General features: G+C 38.5%; 1 pseudogene; it reads left to right on the forward strand.

The window, feature by feature from the left end:
* LOC122794830 overlaps positions 1-21,692 on the forward strand; it is a 75,098-nt pseudogene that overhangs the window by 15,350 nt on the left and 38,056 nt on the right.

The following is a 21,692-nucleotide window of genomic DNA, read 5'->3' on the forward strand; positions in this document are numbered from 1 at the left end:
AACTCATTTTAACCCAAAAGGTAGTTAACACTTGCTTAAAATATCACCTATATAGTCAAAACATTTAATGCTAAAATAGGTTTCATACTGCAGCAATCATTAAACCCAGGATAAAAATAGGTATTAAAAAATAGTTGCTTAACTCTTTCTTTTGCAAATAAACTTCACAAGGTGCTCCTTTCTCTTTTACTGGGACACGATCAATGATCAAATATTTAAGAAAATGATACTCATTCATATTCACATGCTTAGCTGAGGTGTTATATAAATTCATTTTTTTTAATACCATATTCATGTTCATAGATACAGTTTATAAGTTTCCGCTCAGTTTTTCCAACATAAAAACAGGGACACTTCTGACTCTCTGCTAAACAGACAACTTGTTTAGATTCACAATTAAAAATATGCTTAATATGGTAGGTACCATCCCTTACCTGAAATGTGGACCCCTCATAAATGAACTTACAATATGAGCAGGCTCCACATTTTGTCATACCAGACCTTCCTCTATGTGAACCTGTTTTTTTTCTGTTCCAAAAAAGCTTTCATATTCTGGCCCCTCTGATATACTAATGGAGGACTCTCCTGGATTTTATCATGTAGTTCCACATTATCATATAACAATGTCCAATTCCTATTAAGAATAGACCTCAAGACCTGGCTATTGGCGTTAAAGGTGGTCACAAAACTCATGCCAAACTCTTTTGATGTATTCACCTTAGAGGGTTCAAAATTGGGAGTCCCTATTGTAGCTTTTTCATCGTGATGTTGATTTCCTTCATTAAAGAGGTTAGACTTGAAATGACCAATTGATCTTTTTGAAGTCATCTCCTCCATCAAATCCTGAACCAGTTTTTCTAGATAGCCTCTTCAGAGAAACATCATATGAAGGTTAGTGCATTCTTGATAGAATTCAGAATCCAAGGAAATCATTCTGGCTGCCTGAACTAGTTGCCCTTTCACTGCAGATCTCTTCTGGTGAAAAGGGTGGGAACTTGTAAAGTGTAGAAAAGTGTTGGAATACGTGCTTTTTCTATAGATTTTAGAAGTATATTTCTGCCCTTCATTGTCCTTTTCTAATAAAACATCCAAATAGGAAAGTCTTTCAAGATGATGTTCAGATGTGAATTTCAAGAAGGGGGTTGTGTTGTAATGTATTGGACAAAGTGATAGATAGCCTCCTCATCTCCTTTTCATATAATAAATATATCATCCAAAAAATGGGCTTAAGTTCTAATATTTGTCCTGATGGAGGGAATATCCAATACAAATATATGGTCCCATACAGCCCCGACAATGTTGGCAAAGATCCCCCACAAGGGGAACCAGCTTTTCTACTGAATGTCATTCCGGACATGTAGCAGTATTTTCTATTATTTTGTAGTTTGTGTCATGAAATCAGAAGTTTGTAATGTAGATATTGCCCATTTTGTATTTTTCTGAGCATTTTCTTCTTTATTGTACCGTTCTATTTTTTTAGTTCTTCATCTGATACTGTTCAGAATCTGTTGTTAGATGTAGTGTTAGGAGAATTTGACAAAGTGGATTGTTGATATTCTTTATTTTCATGTTACTCAGTTGCTAGTAGTTCAGGCTGAGGCTTACTTGTTACCTGTGTTTCATTGCTTGGTGCTGCTTCTGATGTTTCTTGGGTGTTTTCTGTAATTTTTACATTTTTCTGTTGGATTCAGAGATAGTGGTGCTGTTTATATTTTCTGTAGTTGATTCTTCTTGTGTTTCTTTATTATCTCTATTGTCTGTAGTATAGTTTCTTCCTTCTAGGTTTTCTTCTGTGTAGGCTGTATATGTTTTTTTTATTTCCTTTCCTATTAATATCTTCTAGGAGATTATTTAAGTCGGTTAAGTCAAATAGTTGAAATGATATACCAAATGGGTTTGACATTTTTTTTCTTTTTCTTGTTTTGTTTATTTTTTCTGTCAGGTGCTTTTTCTGTTATAGCTGTTGCGTAGTATGCTGCTCTGATTTCTGTTGCTAGGTTATGAGGTCATGTGACCATGCATTTTCTTTGACTGTTTAACATATTTTATATATATATATATATATATATATATATATATATATATATATATATATATACACCTACAGATTAGTGGTGATTTTTTTGTGTGGTATTAATGTAGTTTCGAAGATATTTGTTGTTACAAGTTTTGGTCACTAAGTGTCACTGTCTATATTTCTTTACATTGCTTGAATTGATTTTGGTCTGTGTTAACCTGCGTACTAATGAATGAGAAACCTTATTGTGGATGCTTACATGGTGGTTACTTATTGTTAGTTTTTATTACATTATTCAGGGACAAACGTTTTTAATAAGGCTAAACTTTGCATATTTTGGTCATACAGTTACAAAGTTGTCTCAGTTAACTTACTTCCAGTGAGTGGTAAAATATGTTTAACTGTAGATGTTGACAGCTACAGTATTTAATCCTCGATGAGTTGAAAGAATTTTTAAATTGCATTGGGAACAGCTATTTCTATTTTTTTATGAGACACTCAGTTAAAATTGAATGGGTTTTGTAGTACAGGTGCTGTTATTATTTCTTGCTCTATGCACATCTTTAGTGTTTTGATGGTATTTGCCTTTGGAAAGTTTATATGGTTGCTTTGATCTTGAAGTGCTTGTGCTACTTTTATTTCATGCATTCTCAAAAGTTTTATGTCACATTGCTGTAGAAAATGTTTAGTTACACTTGTTATGTATGAAACTGATTTTAGCGAGCGAAAAAATGGCGGCCATTTCTGCTTTTTCAGTGAGAGTTTCTTGGCAGTTTAAACCACTGCTTTGAAGTGTCACACTTGTTTTTGAGCAGGCATTACTTGTTCATTAATACCCTGCTAGAGAACAATCACTCTCCAATGCGGTATTAATGTCAGAAAATTCCATTTTCTAAAGTATATAATGTTGACCTACCTAATCAATTGTGAGGACCACTCACTTCATACCTTCTTCAGATATGGGGCCAGATTCCAAAACAGTTGATCTCAGTGTATGTCTGCCCTGATTCCAAAAGACCTGCTCTCCATGTAAATGACTTACTTCAGTGTAAGCCCTATTTATAAATAAGCTTGCTACATGGGTCAGATTCACAAAGACCTGATCTCAGCCTGCTCTCGGTGTAAGTGGTCACTTGCACTGAGAGCAAGTCTTTTGGATTTGGGCCCATGGTCTTTACTTGTAACTTAATGCTAAGAGGGAGGAAGACCTTTCTATCTTTGACAGGAGGGGCATGGCTACATCTACCCACAATGCAACAGCAGTCAGATATCAGAGCCCATTAGCACTTCTTGATATGGTCAATTATGCCATTGAGTTACTGACTGTACTATCCTGAAGTAATAATGAGCTACATTGAAGTCAGCAATCATTAGTATCCACAGATACTCATTCTGTCTCAAGTAATTCTTACAGCCCAAACAGGGCCAGCCTCTTCCGTCACTATTTACGGACATCAGTGAATAGCGCTAGTCTTTAACTTCTCATTTGGCAGCTGATAATTATGTGTCACATTTTTTGTGATCATTGTATTTATATATCAGCACTATATGTCTGTTCACATACTTATATCATACAGATCCACCCTTGCAGATCAGATAAGGAAGTAATAAACTTCAGCACAAAGTTGTTTAAAATGTATCTGTCCTCCCATAATTTGTTGAAAGCTTATCTGGTGAACTTATCTGTTCTTTGTTTCGTTATTTTATTATAAAAGAAAGAAAGAAAAAAAAACAGCTCAGAATTAACAACAATGCTGATCTGGAATGGTGTTCGGTTTGATCTGGTACACCAGTGCCAAAGCTTATATGCTAATTAGTTGCTTTCTACTTTGAAACTGGTACCTTGCATATCACATCTTACAGCGGTATGTTTACCACATAGTTCTGTTTTGAAGACATCCAGTGGGATTTTCAACCTGTTATAAGAATAGAAGTGAATAGAAATATCTGTTAGGTGGTACTTCTGAAAAATTTTCAGCCCACTGTGATTATTAATTTGAGAAGCAGCACTGCAATTGAATTACAGATATTTAATCAAATTGTTGAATATCTTTTGAGAATATTATTGAAATGAATAGGAGTTATTCCATGATACTGTTCTCACCTGTTCCACAATGCCCTTACTGGCAGTATCTTTACCAAATGGCTGATTCCACTGATGCAACTCTGGTTCTGAACATTCATAAGATACTTCCCAAACACAGATATTATATATGTATCTTAAACATACAGGTCCCTGAATCATTCATATTCATCTTAGCTTACAATATTTGGCCTCAGATCTATTCCACAAAATAGTGCTGGAGGAAAGAATGCTTCTAGCTATTCAAGAAAATACATTCCTTTTTAAAAGCATGCATATGCTGTGAGATGTCATTATATCTGTCACATGCGGTGAAATCATAGAGTACTTGGCAGTGCAGTGACAGACATTTCATGTCAGTAACAGGAACACACATAGCAGCTCATTAGTGATCCAATTAGTTGATGCCACACTCTTACACATAAATGTAAGCTTCATAAATTGAACTGGGAATCCAAGGACTAAATCTGAACACTTTGAACCATTCCGTTTTTAAAGACAACAATGGCAGAAGGGAAATAGGACTGAGAGTCTGCTACAAGACTCATACATTCCAGGAATGGGGAAAACAAGAGAGCATACTTATTGTAGCCACTGTATAATCCAGAATAATGACCATAAAAACCAACACATATCTCCCCAAATCAAATACACTGATTTTTCTCTTGTCATTAGTCAAAAGTGGTCCAAAAGTGTAGGTGTATGGAGGAGTTCAAAGATGTGAGATGACAGCTAGAAAAATCATACTTTCAGTTCCACTGCCATTCATTGAATAAGCATACTTGAATAAAGTCTGGCATGTAGAAAAAAACTCATGCATATTTCTTCAGTCATCAACTGGTGATGGAGGTGAATAAATGGAATGCCCTGCACTGATGAACGTAAATTGTACCTTTGGGGCAGAAGGGAGGCTTTTTGTGGGGTGGAGTAGGAGTAAGCACTTTAGTTGCTGACTGTTGTATATATTATATACTGTATAAAGAGCTGTGAGTGCTGTTAACTCATACACAATGCACAAAGAAATTGCCTGTCACTAACTCATAGAGAACAAACAGTAACTAAAATATTTGTCACTACCTCCTCCTTCCCCAGTCAGTTCCATGCTTCCAAGCATTCCAGGTACCTATGTGTGAGTGTGTGTGTATGTGAGTGCATGTGTGTGTGTGTGTGTGTGTGTGTGTGTGTGTGTGTGTGTGTGTGTGTGTGTGTGTGTGCATCTGCATGCATGTGTGTGTGTATGTATGTATTTGTGCATGCATGTGTTTATGTGTGTGTGTGTGTGCTCGTGTGTGTGTGTGCGTGTGCATGTGCATGCATGTGTGTGTATACATGAGTGTGTGTACATGCATGTGTGTGTGCAAGCATGTGTGTGTGTGTGTGTGTGTGTGTGTGTGTTTCTGTGTGTGTCCATATGTGTGTATGTGTGCATGTGTGTGTGTGTGTGTGTGTGTGTGTGTGCGTGTGTGTTTGTGTGTGCATGTGCATGTGAGTGCAAGTGTGTGTGTGTTTCTGTGTGTATGCATATGTGTGTATGTGTGCATATGTGTGTGCGTGTTTTGTGTGTGCATGTGTTGTGTGTGCGTGTGTGTGTGTGTGTGTGTGTGTGTGTGCGCGCATGTCTGCGCGCGTGTGTGTGTGTGTGGGTGTGTGTGGGTGTGAGTGTGTGTGTGTGTGTGTGTGTGTGTGTGTGTGTGTGTGTGTGTGTGTGTGTGTGCCTACCACTATTTTTACTTTCTGATACCTCCTCATTCGAAGGACACATCATAAGAATGTCATAGTGTATATAGGAGATGTAGCCTCAAAAATTCTTTGGCTAAAGAGGCAGCTTCTGCAGAAAATAAAATGGAAAATATTTTCCATGTGTTGATTATTCCTCTTCCTACTAACTACTTAATGCAGCCTGCTCTTCACTGCCTGTAAAGGGGTGCATGCCCAAACACTTCGACGAAGTCAGATAAATTATAATTATATCGGTGTATATATTATAAGGATGCCATTAGGTGTATTCCTAACTTCAAAGTTCATAGAGGATCTTCATCTTGATCTTAATGTAGGCAGTTTTATGTGTTTAATACTGTTTATCCCAAAATATAAAAAGTTTGTAAATATTACTTTTCTACTAAAAGGACATTCTACTTTATTTCCAATGTTACAACAAGACACTCATTAATGTTTTATAGTGATAAACTTTTGAATCAAAAGTTTTGGAGAGCTACCATTCTGACATTTTCTGATTGCCATTCTTACCTTACTGTGAACTTACATAAAATGGACATATTTCTTTAATGCTGCTCTTATAAAATTTTAGGGCAATACGAATTGATGCACAACTACAGAACCTAGTAGTATAAAATCAGGAAGAACAACATTTTAAATCTATAGATGTTAATCTGCACTGGTCAGAACTGTTTTTTCCTATAATATTTGAAATGACAGCACATGTTATTCTTTCTATTAGATAAGTATTACTATTATTGTTTTCGAATGTACACATTGTACCATGCAGAGCAGGCAGCTCAGGAGTTAGCCCATGGCTGCTATAAAGCAGTTTTGTACATTATATTTACTACAAGCGAAGCACAAGCAGCTTTCATTCTCTCTAAAGGTTAACTATTTCAGCATTGGAATGTATACCCCAATAGTGCCATGTAGGTGTTTCGAATGAAATATTGTTCTTTATTTCCTTACATTCGCATGAAGCAGGGTAGTATTGCCATCTGCTCAAAAAGGAAATTCCTGCTAGGAATCCTTCACTTTCCTAACAGCTCTAATTCAAACAAGTTTGACTGATACCAAGCAGGTGAAATCTACTAAGGTCAAACACAAAATCTCCATGCAGATGAATTGGCATTAGATCTTCAGATATAAAAGTTAAAAAAGTCAAACTTATCTTGAACAGCAGTACCTCTCCTTTAATGGGAATCCAGTCATTAGCAAGACAGTTGGAAAACAAAGTTGAATACTTTGAAAAGTGCAGGGAAAGATGCAACCAAGCTTGGAATCATCAGCTTTCCCAAAGGCATAGAATGCCCTTTGCAAATACTTTTTGTTCTGAAAGTGCCTGTCTTGTTACAGCAGGTAAAAGTATCCCCAACAGTATAACACCTCCACTACATTGCACATAGAAGTAAGATATTTAATCTGCCTAGACCAGGGGTGTCCAACCTTTTGGCTTGGTGGGGCCTCATTGAGTGAACAGAAATTGTCTCAGAGCTGCATATAAAATATATCATAAAATATATCATATAGTTAACTCTTTCGTTGCCATGAGCGACCAAAGTTGACCTCCTGGCTGTACTGTAAGTGCATTTGAACAATGAATAAATGTAATAAATGCCTAACATTTGCCTTAAAATTCTAATTCTCGTTCTAATTCTAATTCTTAATCTAACAGTTAACTCTAACATCTTAGTTAATATTTTTATTTATTTATTTATTTATTTATTTTTTTTTACAAATAAACAGGTACGGAACCCTTCCTAGGTATATAAAGTCACACACTACCCTACAGCAGAACATCCCTACACATTAGTAATCAATATCTGTAAACTCTTATACCATGCTTTACTATGGAATCCATCTCGCCTGTGTATCCCCTATAATTTTATTTATCCAGAATTATATCTTTAAGTTGATAAACTTGACAGTTGTGATTTCTGTCAAGTCAGGGAATTTATGAGCAAAAGCGATGCATTAAAATAGGAAAGAATCCATATACTTTTGGCAGTTCAAACTCACCCTAGCATTTCCCTGCAAAAAGCAACTGGAGACCCCCCCCCCCGACTTTCAGTAGCCAAGGTACCATAGTAACCAATATTACACAAAAATGTGTCTCAACTAACAGCCAACACACAATTCTGCATGACATGCTGACATATTTCCATCACACAAAACTTCAATATAATCCTCTATACCAGTTCCTTACTCCTTCTCCACCTCCAAGCTGCAACCACAAGAGACATGTTAAAAAGCACTACATTACCTTTAATTATTTATCAAATTAACTGAAATAGGGCATCGGTATTTAACAATATACCAAACGTATAAAAATTCCCTATCCTAATTAGAATTCCAAATTCAGTTACACTCATTATTTCAGAACTGCTTATGTAGGGTATAATAGTACAACAGCCTACCAGACATTTCTTTCACAGAACTACAGTATTGAATTTAACAACAATTTCAGTAATTCTGTGAAGTCTTTCTGCATGAATATAGCTAAAAAATCTCACATCACCACAAACACATTATAGGAACAATGTCCATAAAGCTTAGAAAATCTTCATCACTTGTAGACCATGCCTATAGATTTATACCCCCAAAAAAGGACATTTGTGTCAGTCAGACCACTAATACGATTTGCCCACTTATTTTCCACTGTCATACTGGTGATACTCATACCTCTCAACCACTTAGAGCACAGAATCTGGACAAAGCCATAAATAAAAGTGGGACAAAGGCCCAAAAATAGGGACAGTTTTTAAATATTGCTATTACAGATGTAGAAAGTTGATAGAATAACAGGTTTTGCATTAGCATACATTTAAGTAGAAAGCACTGCATTTGTTCTGCTAGCATTTGAAAGGATACCAGAACTGGTTAACCAGTTCTTCTTCCTTGAGTGGAGAACTTTAGGAGGTACAGGTGACTTTTGACATTCTTTTTGCAGGAAAATAGCTTAATCATCTGCATGTCACATTACATGAGACAGCAAATACTCTGATAAGCTATTGTTGAAAAGCCTTCTGCCCCTCTTGAAAACAAACAAATAGAAGCACACCACCTTTCTTATTTTGAAATGCACAGTGAAAATAGAACCAGCATATATACTGGTGATTGGTAAGCACTTGAAAATGATTTTAGCTTCATTCAGAAGCACTTGAAAATTATTTTAGCTTCATTCAGTCTAAAGATTTCCTAGATAGCCAAAGGACACTTGTTGGATACAGAAGATACTTTGTGCCATATGTTACCATCCTTTGTACACCCGTATGATGCTTAATTGTATGACGGTCATATCTGCAGTGGGACTGGCACAATATGCCCTCCTGAGGATGTGATGACAATTTATTCAACACAGATGTTATTAGAATAACCTTACACTGTACAACATGTAATCCACAGGGATAAACCCACAACATACCAGAGAGAAAAATAAATACATAAATAAGGCATAAAAAAATCATATGGCAGAATTCTGTATTTTTTTCTGAAAGACTATATACTCTGGCATGTTTAACAATAAAGACCTTCTAATAAGTGAGACCTCTTGCAAATAACTCTTTTTACAGCATCATCAAACTTATCAATAACGAGCTCTTTCGCTACAACATGTGATTGCTATTAATATTTGCATGACAAATTATGTACTTAAACTGCTTGACAATTACAACACTATTTTTCTATAAATATTAAAGCAATACAAATTCACCATAAATCGAAGTTAATTAATTATCCTAAGACTGAGGTCAGTATTCTCAGGCAGAAAGTTATCTACAAGGGTATAACTACCTAGAGCAGACCTACAACTGACGTCTTTTGTATTGGTGGAGCACTTACATGACCATACCTACATAATGTTCAGTTCTTCCACTTTCATTCCAAATGTATTCACTACATCAGAAACTGACTAACCAACAGAGATTACCATTTGTAGCCAAGCTCTACCCAAATAGATGGTAATGCATCATCTCAAAGTCTACTTTAAGGCTTCATTTCTACAGATGTACTTTTTCCCATAGTAACTGTTATATTTTAACTGGTGTATGTGTGAACAAACTGCGTTCCTTTTCTTAGAAAGTTCATTGCACTATAACCATACAAAATGTTGTTTTATGCAGCCCAGGATTAAAGCACATAACTATTGCCAGTTGTACTGCCAAACCAGCTGAGTAACACAAATAAACTCAGTTCTTCCCCAAATAACATTATTTTAAACAACAACTGTGGCTTATGAGAAAATATTCAGTATCTGCTCTTCGATAGACAGATATTCTATTCATGTATTTATAGCCATGTGTATGAGCATCCTGCAGAGATTATCTTCCTGGGTCTGTCTATGGCATTGATTCTGAAGTTATCACTTTACTGATTCATTTCCTGTACCACTTCAAATTGCATTCTGATTTTCCATTTTTTTGCAGGAGAAATACCAGTAAGTCTCTAATCTGAATTATCTGAGTAATGGCAAAATCACATTACTTTCACTGAACTCAGCATTTCAGGCCACATTTCAATAAAACCTGCATTTCTCATGCATACACACACACACACACACACACACAGACACACACACACACACACACACACACACACACACACATATACACATGCACACACACTCTTCTTCTACTTTCACGCACACAAACATTTTGCTTTCATGTATGCACTCATTCACTCACTCACTCCGCACTTACCTATTAATACAGTTAGGTGCTGTCTCTTTCAAAGGCAACCAATCCCTCTTTAGTGCGAACACACACACACACACACACACACACACACACACACACACACACACACACACACACGCACACACACACGCGTGAGCGCGTGCACACACACGCACGCACACACACACACACACACACACACACACACACACACACACACACACACACATACACTGATTCTTCAGCACAAACATACAGATCCTAGTTTGGTGTGAAAAAAAAAACAAAATGAGAATGGTGGTTTGGCACAAGTGCATACCGACGTTGCAGTTACAGGTCATGGGTGAGAAAAAACAATGTGCCTGGTATGGTGTTGTTTGCACTGGATTACAACGGTATCCCTTTATGTATTAACACACATCAACAATATTTTGTTAAATTTAAGGGCATGCTTGGCTGGGATTAAAATGGCTTTTGGGCCAGTAGCCAAGAAACTACATACAAACGTATAAACCTGACTGCCTCATGCTAAATGACCTTGCTTATTAGTGCCATTTCTGTTCCCAGTTGTCCAACGGTTTCACCAAAAATGGAGCGCAATATGTTGTGAACTTTCCAGAATAAGCAATTACAGACAGAAAGATGATGGAAATAAAGCATTTGCCTCAACCTGGGAACTCCATATCCACAGTCAGGATGACTATCATAGTATGAACCGAGAATGGGTAGCACAAATTATTCACTCTCCCACACTCTAGAAAGTACAAGCAAAACAGAAAAGTTTCTTTTAACAGCCACATCACCGCCTCTCAATAACTTGGCAGAGAGCATTTAGCTTTCTCATTTCATAGTTCCTATGTCTAACTACTTTCCTACAGTGCAAAAAAAACATATAAAAAGATAAAAGAGTAAGAAGAGCCCACCCTAGAGGAAGTGAAGTCAGGGAAAACAGCAGGCTCAGATGTCACAGCAGGTATGATCAAGATGTCGGGTGAGTTAAGGGCAAAATAGCTCCTGAGGGGACACATAGCATTATGGAGAGAAATATGTATCCCAGCTGACTGGAGAAAAAGCACACGTGTCATTGTGAAAGAACAAAGGGGACATTCACAACTGTGTGCATTGTAGAGGTATGAAGCTCCTATCATACTACATGAAAGTGTTGGAAGTGGAGATGGTGATTGATCAATGAAAATGTAGAATAGTAGAAAGTAAGATGAAGTACAAACAGTTTGGATTCAGATCAGGGTGCCTAACAAAAGACCTGGCATTTGCAGTGAGACAGATAGAGACAGATAGTGGGAAGACTCGAAAGATGAAAAAGGAGTCCAAATGGGAATTTGTAGTCTTGGAAAAAACAGATAACAAGGTCCAAGAAAACAGCTTTATTTATTTCATTTTTATTTATTTAACATTTGTTTACCGGGAAAGTCTTACTGGGACAGAGCCCGTTTTCAGCAAAAGCCTGGGGACAAAGGCTCCAGACGCATGTCTTTGGAAGACATTTAGGTAGTACTATGATGGCTGAAAGTCCCAGAAACATTGGCAAAGTTAATGCAAGCACAATGACACACATACAGTCATTGCTTGGAGTTTCAGTGGATTCCCAGAGGGAGTAGGTATGCATCAAGATTCAGATCTGAGCCCACTAGTGTTCATGCTAGCAGTGAATTACATTAGTCAAGAAGTCAGGGTAGACAGATCAACAAAGCTGCTGTATACAAAACTTGTAGCTTTACACACAGACTCTGAGCTATAAGTTCAATAAATGACAGGGTTGTGAAATGCAAGACTGAAGGCACATGGAATGAAACCTTACACAGACAAGACGGTACTTACATATTATCGCAACCAGATTTGCAACCTGCAATAATTTGTTATGGTTTGCCGAAAAAAAATTCTGTTACCCTTAAAAGGGGTGTGTGAAGAAATAATTATTAGTGTGCCTCATTAAGTGTGAGGCAGGAAAAGGAATACCGATCACTTTTTGTATTCTTGGGTGGCGTACTTTTCTGATGTAACTTATTTTAACCTGAAATTAATGCGACTGCTGCTTCACTCTCGTCCTTATCCAATCTCATATTTCTTGACATTCTTAATGTATGGCAACTTTGGATGCTCTGTAAGTCATGTAACTGTGAGTATTGTGTAGATCCTGTGATATACAGCTCACACTATTTTGCCATGGGAATGGCAATGCTGTTAAATGCCTTTCAGTGGACTTTCTAACATGTTAAGAATTGCAAGTCATGCGTTTTACAAAATATCGGTTAGCTGTAATATTACTTTTATTTATTTGGTTTTTCACATACTTCTTTTTGTGTAAAAACTGTAGCTTACAAGATGTATAATAAAAATGTACAAAATGTAATAAAAAAATCAGGTCCTTCTTCACCAGACTCGGAAGCAGCAGGCATGTTTATTGCATTATTCATTGTTACATCGGGAAAGGATGCTACCCAGGAAGAGGATTTTTGCCATTATTCCTCTTCTAATATCATAAGTAATGTGACAGAATATTAGGTATTAGTTTACACACCCCTTTTCATATTAATATACATCATTTTGTGAATAAATTACAAATAATCACACGCCAAGAATCTGGTTGCAATAATACGTAAGTACCGACAAGACAGTTGTCATGGCAGCAGGTGTGGGAATCTGGGAATCAGAAAAAGCTAAAAATTTAGATAGAAGGGAAAACAGTGGAAAATTATCTGGGAGGACTAGTTAACAAGAAAAAAAGTCTGAATGAAGAGAAATAGAACCAGAGGTGCTGCAGTCAGCTGGTACAGGGGGTCAATTATAGTGTGTGCGACAGAAGAATGTCAAAGAAAATGAAGAACAATGTGTGCATTGGATGGCATGCATCTGGTACTACATAGGCCAGCAGCAGATCAAGAGCTGTAACTCAGAATTGCCCGAGATTAGTTGGCTACAAGAACTTGCACATCGTTTGGGCACCCCCTACATTGTTGTGGAAACTACACGCACTCCGTTCACAAATGCCACTGCACCTCTGCTTGGAAACTGCAGCAGCAACAGCAGCAGCCATGAGTTAATGGGAGGACCATCTCTCTGATCTTCTCTATTTGTACCATGCTAATTGGAGCACTGATGCATGCCGTAGTTTTTGGAAATGTCACAGCCATCATCCAGAGGATGTATTCATGGTGATCTCTATACCACACTCGCACTAAGGACCTGAAAGATTTCATTCACATTCACTGGATTCCTAAGCCTCTCAAACAAAAAATGCTAGAGTATTTTCAAACCACATGGTCTGTCAATAATGGCATTGACACTGCAGAGCTTTTAAAAGACCTCCCTGATGAGCTGAGAGCTGACATTGCAATGCACCTTAACAAAGAGATTCTGCAGCTGCCCATCTTTGACTCTGCCAGCCGGGGCAGCCTACGCTCCCTGTCTCTCAATATTAAGCCATCATTCTGCACTCCAGGCGAATATGTCATCCGTCAAGGGGATGCTTTTCAGGCCATCTATTTTGTCTGCTCAGGCTCTATGGAAGTCTTGAAGGACAACACAGTTCTGGCAATACTAGGAAAAGGAGAACTGATTGGCTCTGACCTCACATCAAAGGACCAGGTGATCAAGACAAATGCAGATGTGAAAGCTCTTACTTACTGTGATTATAGTGCATTCATCTCAAGGGACAATTTGAGGTGCTAGATCTATACCCAGAGTACTCAGTGAAATTTACCAGGGAGATTCGGTATGATTTGATGTACAACTTGAGGGAGATCAACTCATCAGAGATAGATCGTGATCAACTTAAGTGTGTGCAGAACAAGTTACCATCCATTATTGAAAATGAAGAGCCTGGCAAAAATGAAGATACACTACAATGTCCAAAAGTAAGTGGCACACAAGGAGATGGAGGTACTGCTGACAAATCACAAGGACTCTTCCCATCACCAAGGCAAGCCCTTCCTTCATTCAAAACAAGTAGTACTAAACACTTGTCACCAGGCAGATCAAATCATAGGGTGTCCTTATCCCAAGAGCGGAATTCAGCAACATGTAACAAACCTGATGACCGATGTAGTCTGGCAAGCATGAGGCGAAAAGTGAATGAACTGCAGATACATGATATTAGCTGGAATGTTCCCTCAGATCTAAGCCCAAGGTTTGTGGATGAGATTGAAGATGATGGAACAGAGTCTGACAGGCAAAAGTTTGACTTTCTGTCTTGCCCATTTAGTCAAGGTGGAAGTACTCCTGGGGCAGAAAGTGGCCTGTTAGCTGTTCCTTTCACTCCAACAGCTTCAGTGAGTGACACAGAAATGACCAAAGAATGTATTCCTAACCTGAGCCAAGGGGTGTCTCAGCTCTCTCAACAGGTGTCACAAATGTGAGAGGATATTCAGTCTCTTATGCAGTACATTAAGCTGCTGTTGGAAGGCCAGAGGTCATAGACTAATATTCTGCCAGGAAGACTATCACCACACCTTGCTTCTTCTAGTAGGACAGACTTGTGAGCAACTTCAGCTGCTTCTCCACATGCTCACTCTGCGGATTTCCAAAGGCTATATCAATCAGAAATTTGGAATTCACATCCAGATGCATTACGGACTAGAAATCTAGTAGGACCTTCCATAACAGCCACATCACCTTGGCCACCAGGATCTCTGGTGCCGCCTTCCCAGTGGCCATACTGGGAAAGTTTGGAGATCTCTACGACACCTGAACAGTTGGAGCCCTCTGCTGCTGGTTGTACAGTAGCACCTCCACCACCTAGGGGTGCTTGTTTTCAAGACCCTTATTGCTATATTACAGAAGACAATGAATCCCTAAGATTAAGAACAAGTGGACCATCCAGTCCTAGCAGCTCCATGCCCTCCTGGGATCCTGAGGGCATAGAGATGGCTTTAGTGGGCTCTCTCAAAGATGCCTGCAAATATTATGCTTGAAACTCTGTTAAACTTTCATATGAAGAGGGTACAAGCCTGTGACACAGATATTTTGGGATGAAAAATTGATATGCTCCTTGCATCCTATTGCATGATGAGAATATTTCATCAAATCACTTTAGGGGAGATCAGTTTACTCCTTATAAAATTTAGTTTTATAGTTCTATTGTTTGGCACTTTTTTGTTTATTTTGGCATGTACAGATCTTTGTTTATTGATGTTGTGGCTATAAAATCCAATCTATTGGCAAATACATGCAAATTTGCTGGGTATTTAACCAAAAAACAAAATAGTGTTGTGACCAGTACATCTGTATGCTACAGAGACCTAAGTAGTAAAGTAAGAGCACTAGAGGAAGGTAGAGGTGATTAAGATGAGGTTCCTGAGATGGGTAGTAGGATGCAATCAAATGGACAGTTGAAAAAGCAATGAAATCAGAGCAGAAGCTAAATCAGCTTCAATTATAGGGAAGGTCAAGGAGAACAAATTACCATGGTCTGAGTACATGTGTAGGAAAGCAGAAATGTTTTGAGGAAGGAAATTTGGGAGAAACAGGAAGAAGACAGGAGGAAACAAGGATATCCAGCAATGAGATGGAAGAATTCCATGAGAGAAGAACTGTGACAGTCAGGAGTGACTATCAAAGAACACAGAATAGAGACACTGAATCAAGAGTGGTGGTGATCGTTTTTGCAATACAACAATCCCTTGAAGAAAATGAAAAAAATAGTGTTGATGATGATGAGGATGATAATATAATAGTTATCATTTTATCATGTCTATTGCTTTCAAATGTTCTCTTGACTTTAATAATAACACTATCTCCCATTTGGGGGGGTCTGTGTTTGGGGCTTGGCCATCTACGTTCTTAACATTAGTTGCATGGAGCTTACTTTAGATTACAGGATTTCTCAGATAGCAAAGTATTTAGTTTACTTTTTCATAGATTCTTATCATGCCCCTACTTCTGACCCCTGCTGGTTGACCTACGTACCTTTATCATAAGGAAATGAGTACAAGATGGAAGAGAGAAACTAGCTTTCTTGGCTAGACCCTTCTTTTTCTACGATGGAACAGAGAAAACTAGCTTTCTTGGCTATACCATTCTTTTTCTCAACTATACCTCTATCTTTTCTTTCCTGAACATGGAGTGTCTACCTTGATCTAGTGGATAGGCTAATAGCATCTGTTTTCATTTTACTCAGAATGTCATCATTGGTTTAATAGCAGCATCTTACACTGTTAACCTTTTGCATGGCTTTGGGGAGTGTGGATACTGAACCAAGTTCTGATTTTTTTTTTTGTTTGGAGTTAGGGGATTTACCCTGCCTCCAATATGTGACAAATAGTCCTTTATGTGCCCCTGTTACAGTTCCCACTGAGTCTTGACTGCCTAATAGGACTCTTATTCTTCCCATGAGCATCCACCTACCATCTACCTTTCCTATGCTGTTCCTTCAGGATTAATTGTGTTAGTGCTTAGAAGAGCCCAATAAACGGGTTCATTTCTGTAGTCCTGATTTAGTGCATGAAATTTACCCTAGACTTATCAGTTTCCTGATGATACTCCTCACTGGCTGTATAGTTCTTGTTATTATGGAGAATAATATATTATGTAGAGGTATGGGTGGGTCCTTACTAAAAACTATGGTTCACTATATTGAAATTTCTGATGTAATGTGTGCCAAGTCTTTTGTAAATCCCATTCGTTAGCAATACCCTTTAAGGGCACTCTGTTTGGAATTCTGAGACTCTTTAATGTGATTCCCAAAACTTCTAAAACATAAGTACAATTCTCAATATACAACAGTGATGTGCAAAATTCAATATCACCTCTAAAAAGCATTTTTTGTGGGGAACAGCTCCATCAGCACCTTAACTTGCAGAGGTCTGTATGACCCACACACCTGTTATTTACATTGATTAGTTACGAGATAACTGTATAATAGCAAAGAGGGAATACTCCAAGATAAAGCAATATCAGAGTTACCACATTCTTCTCTCTAATCAAATGTAAATTCTCACTGTTCAGAGGACTGTAGTTAAAGACATTGAATATAAAATGGAAATCATCCCCAATAAGTACCTCTTTACTCAGGATAACCTGACAGTTCTATCTCTATCTAACTATGTCGACCTGTCTGTCTGTCTGTCTAGCTATTTTCTCTTCTGTCTTAATGCCATCTTCTTTCAGCTGATATTTTCATTTCAGGCTTCTCATCCAACAATCAATGCAACATAACTGCAAACTTTAATATTAAAAATACTGATGTGCCTATCAAAAGGAAATATGTGCAAAAACTGTTATTTAAACACCCAGTATCTGTTGTTTTAGTCAAAGTAACTAAGCTGCATAGGAAACAGATTAATTTCTTGCATGAAGTATGAGCAGGCTGGGATGTCTAGGTGCTAGGTGGGCAGAGGGATCTTCATTCTTATTCAGAGAAAGCTAAACCAGCATCTGATGGCACAGAAGAAAATAGAATTAAGGGACATAACAGTGATGAATGCATACATCCTAGGAAGACTGCAAGGGCTGAGAAATATGTTGCTTGAACAAGGGTAATTGCAGCCTTCTTAGTCAGATGATTTTTGTAACTAATTATCTGTTTATTTGTCAGAAGGTGGCTTCCAGTTTTTTGGGAGATATTTGTGCTTTTCTAGCGCCCCTCATGTACCAAGTGCTAGTCTGGAACTCTCAGGCTATTCTAAGTGAAGAGGTACTTGCAATGTGTTTTCTAACACTCTGAGTCTTATACACTTTCTGTAATCTCTTTCTGTTAACTGTCTTAATAAATATTTTTGTTTCTATTAAATCAAGCAGGTCTTGTCTTAGAACTTTTATTCATGTCTGAGAGCATTATCTTTGCTCTTTGTCTCCAGATATACTGTTATTTCCCCCAGTAGTGTAATTCTAACTGGAATTTCAATCAGGTCTGTAGATGCAAGTTGTGATGACTCATCACTGGACCAATAATCAAGGAGCCTCAATCCTCACCACTGGCAACAGTGGGGGATGTTCACTGGGAGGATAGCAAGTACACACACAGTATCTCCAGATGTAGGCCTTTGCATCAAGTGCAATTTCACTTAAGAGCACAAAGGGGCTACAGCCATCCCAGGGCTGATTTCTCCCTCTTTCTCCATATCTCCAATAAGACTCCCCACTGGCACAGCTATAGAGTTGAGGTCTCAGCTGAGTGACCAAGCTAAGACCTCCAGCACCCTCTTTGTCCAACCAATGCTTTGTGTCCTTGCCCAAGTAGCTGACACACATACTCTTTGAGGTTTGATTTACACACACACACAAACACACACACACACACACACACACACACACACACACACACACACACACACACACACACACACACACACACACACACACATACACACCTGGGAAAGGCTGGCACAGGTTTACTAGCAATGTGCCTTTCTGCCCAGAATATAAGTTAGCTACCACTGCCACTAGTCAATTCCTTATCAGCTACTTTAAAGGCCTTAACAAAGGGTGCCCAGTCTTACTGTATAATATTAATATTAACACAAAAGGTAGTTTGACCAAGAACAAGGCTATTAGGAGTGGCACACACAGTCTCACCAAATAAATATGCAAGTGCTCTCAAAGCGTAAATATATGTACACAGATCAGCCACAGTGAAAGGTTTAAATATATTTAATAATGAATAATAAAAGAAAAAGACAATACTAAATATATATTCACTGTGACATCAGAGTTGAAAAACCACAGGAAATATTTAAAACAACATTGCAGGACAGTCTCAAGTAAATAAAGAAAAAATATCTAAACTAAGCTTTATTATATTCCTGACTGAATCTAAGAGAAGTACTATACTCCAGTAACTTACCAATAGAGCATGGCAGATGTAGTGAACAGATCTTCTAGTTGTTGTCAGGTCCAAGACAGAATGCAGAATGCCCTGTGTCACCAAGAGACTTCTCAAATTAATAGCTAAAAAGTTACTGCTGGGCTAGCTTGCAGAATGACATCATTTCTTGTCATCTGACTCCTAGTTTCCAGGTCAAAACCATCGATGATGATGGCACTATTTAGCATCTACCTGTAATAATATATAGACAAGGGCTTCTCCTCAGATCTCTCACACATGCTGGAACTCATAAAACAATTGCATTCCTTCATGCTTTCAAAACTAGTTATTAATTCATCCTAAAGACAATACAGAAAGTTTCCTAGTGCAGACATTGTGCCTCTTCCTGCATCAAAAACTGAAATATACCATCTTTTATGGCCTAGCCATAAAGTAATTTAATTTCAGTTATTTTTCTGAAGTTAACCTCCTGTATTCCAGTTTCCATTGTTAAAATATATACATTTAAGCAGTTACAATAGTGCATGTACATTTCTGTTCTCTTCCAGTAGGGCATGCTGTGGATCCATTTTAAACACAAGCATTTTGCAAACACCTTTTCAGCACACATGCCTATACAAGCAGTTTGCTATACACATGACATACAATTCTAATACATTTGTTACACAAGTGTCTTACACAAATCATTTTGATATTCAGCAATGACATATAATTATTTACAAAATTCCAGCTAGCTGGGCTGGCAGTATCTCCTTTTGTCACACTTCTTCCCCCTTCGAAGATGCAAGCTAGTTTTTCAAGTGACTATTGAGAAATGTTGCTTGAGAGGAATGAGCCTATCTGGGAATACATTACCCATTCCCTGCCTTGAAAGCCAATCTGCGTTGGCATTGCTAACCCCACTGCAGTGCTGCACTATCATGTCATATCCCTGCCACCCTAGGCTCCACCATAGTAACTTGGGAATTTGCTGTCTGGCTCCCTGTAGCCATAGATCACCCTCAGACTCCTCCTGCCTTCTACTGCAAATACTTAGCACCAGGGCCTCCCTATCATGGAAACGTTTCTCATGTTAACATAGTACAGTTTGTGCCCTAGTCTCCTGTCTAGCAGTTCCACCATGTAGTTAACATCACTGAACTTTCTTACCACTTTGAAAGGTCTCTCCCAAGCAACCTGCAGCTTATTGTGTCTGATGAGAATGACAACCATAACCTGCTGCCCCACAGCATACTCTCTAGCTCGAGCACTCCTGTCATACCAGACCTTTTTCTGCTGTTGGGCTTAGGCCAGTTTTCCTGAGCCAAGCCAATTAGTTCCCTGAGCCTTATCCTGAGGTTTAGGACATATGCCACAACAGACTCCTTGTGGGATTCACACTCACCCTCCCACTCATCGAGAATCAAATATAGAGGCTCTCTCACCCTATGGCCATGCAGCCACTCAAAGTGTGAAAAACCTGTGGATTCCTGGGGCACCTCTCTGTAAGCAAAGACCAGATGGGGCAAATATTTGTCCCACTCCCTCATAAACTGGTCTGCAAATTCCAGTAGCACTGTCTTTAATGTACAGCTTAACCTCTCCACAAGACCATTAGTTTGGGGATGGTAGGGGATGGTTTTCATGTGCTTAACTTACATTGTTTCCACAGGCAAGCCAGCAGGTCTGATGTGAAATTGGCACCTCTGTCAGTCAGTATTTCTTTTGGGAAACCTACCCTACTGAAAATCTCTAACAAAGCATCTGCCACCATTTCTGCCTCAGTGGAGGATAGAACCACCATCTCAGGGTATCTGGTAGCATAATATGCTACCACTATGATATATTTCTTTCCTGTGGAACTTGGGGAACTTAGAGGCCCCACAATATCCATAGCTACCCTCTGAAGCAACTCCTCAATCACAGGCAAAGGCATCAAAAGAGCTTTCACCTTGTCTCCTGCCTTGCCAACATTTTTGCACTGCTCTCAGGTCCTGCAGTACCCTGTTACATCCCCAGAAATCCCAAGCCTATAAAACATTATGCATAATATGTCTCTTTGTACACTTTATGCCTGTACATCCTACAAAGGGAATGTCATTGTCTATGGCTAGAAGTGCCAGATGGTAGGCTCTGGGCACTATCAAGTGCTATATTACCTTACCCTCTAGCTCTCCCTCAGGGGTCCACACTCTATACAGTAATCCTTTGTCCCAGTATACAGATACCCCCTTTCCTTGAGAATCAAGCACTTCCCTGGATACCTCCCTCAAGCTTTGCAGTGTAGGGTTTGAGAGCTGAGCATGTTTCAACTCTCTCTTTGTAACCCTTCCCAGCTCCCCCTCGACAGGAAGTCTGGTATCCTCTGAAAGCAGTGCCTCACTCTCAACCTGAGAATTACTACTCACCTCTGCCCTTGCAGTCACTCTGTCCAAGGGA

Source organism: Protopterus annectens, chromosome 2.part1, assembly GCF_019279795.1.
Source record: "Protopterus annectens isolate FY-2018-M chromosome 2.part1, PAN1.0, whole genome shotgun sequence".
Classification (NCBI taxonomy): domain Eukaryota; kingdom Metazoa; phylum Chordata; order Ceratodontiformes; family Protopteridae; genus Protopterus; species Protopterus annectens.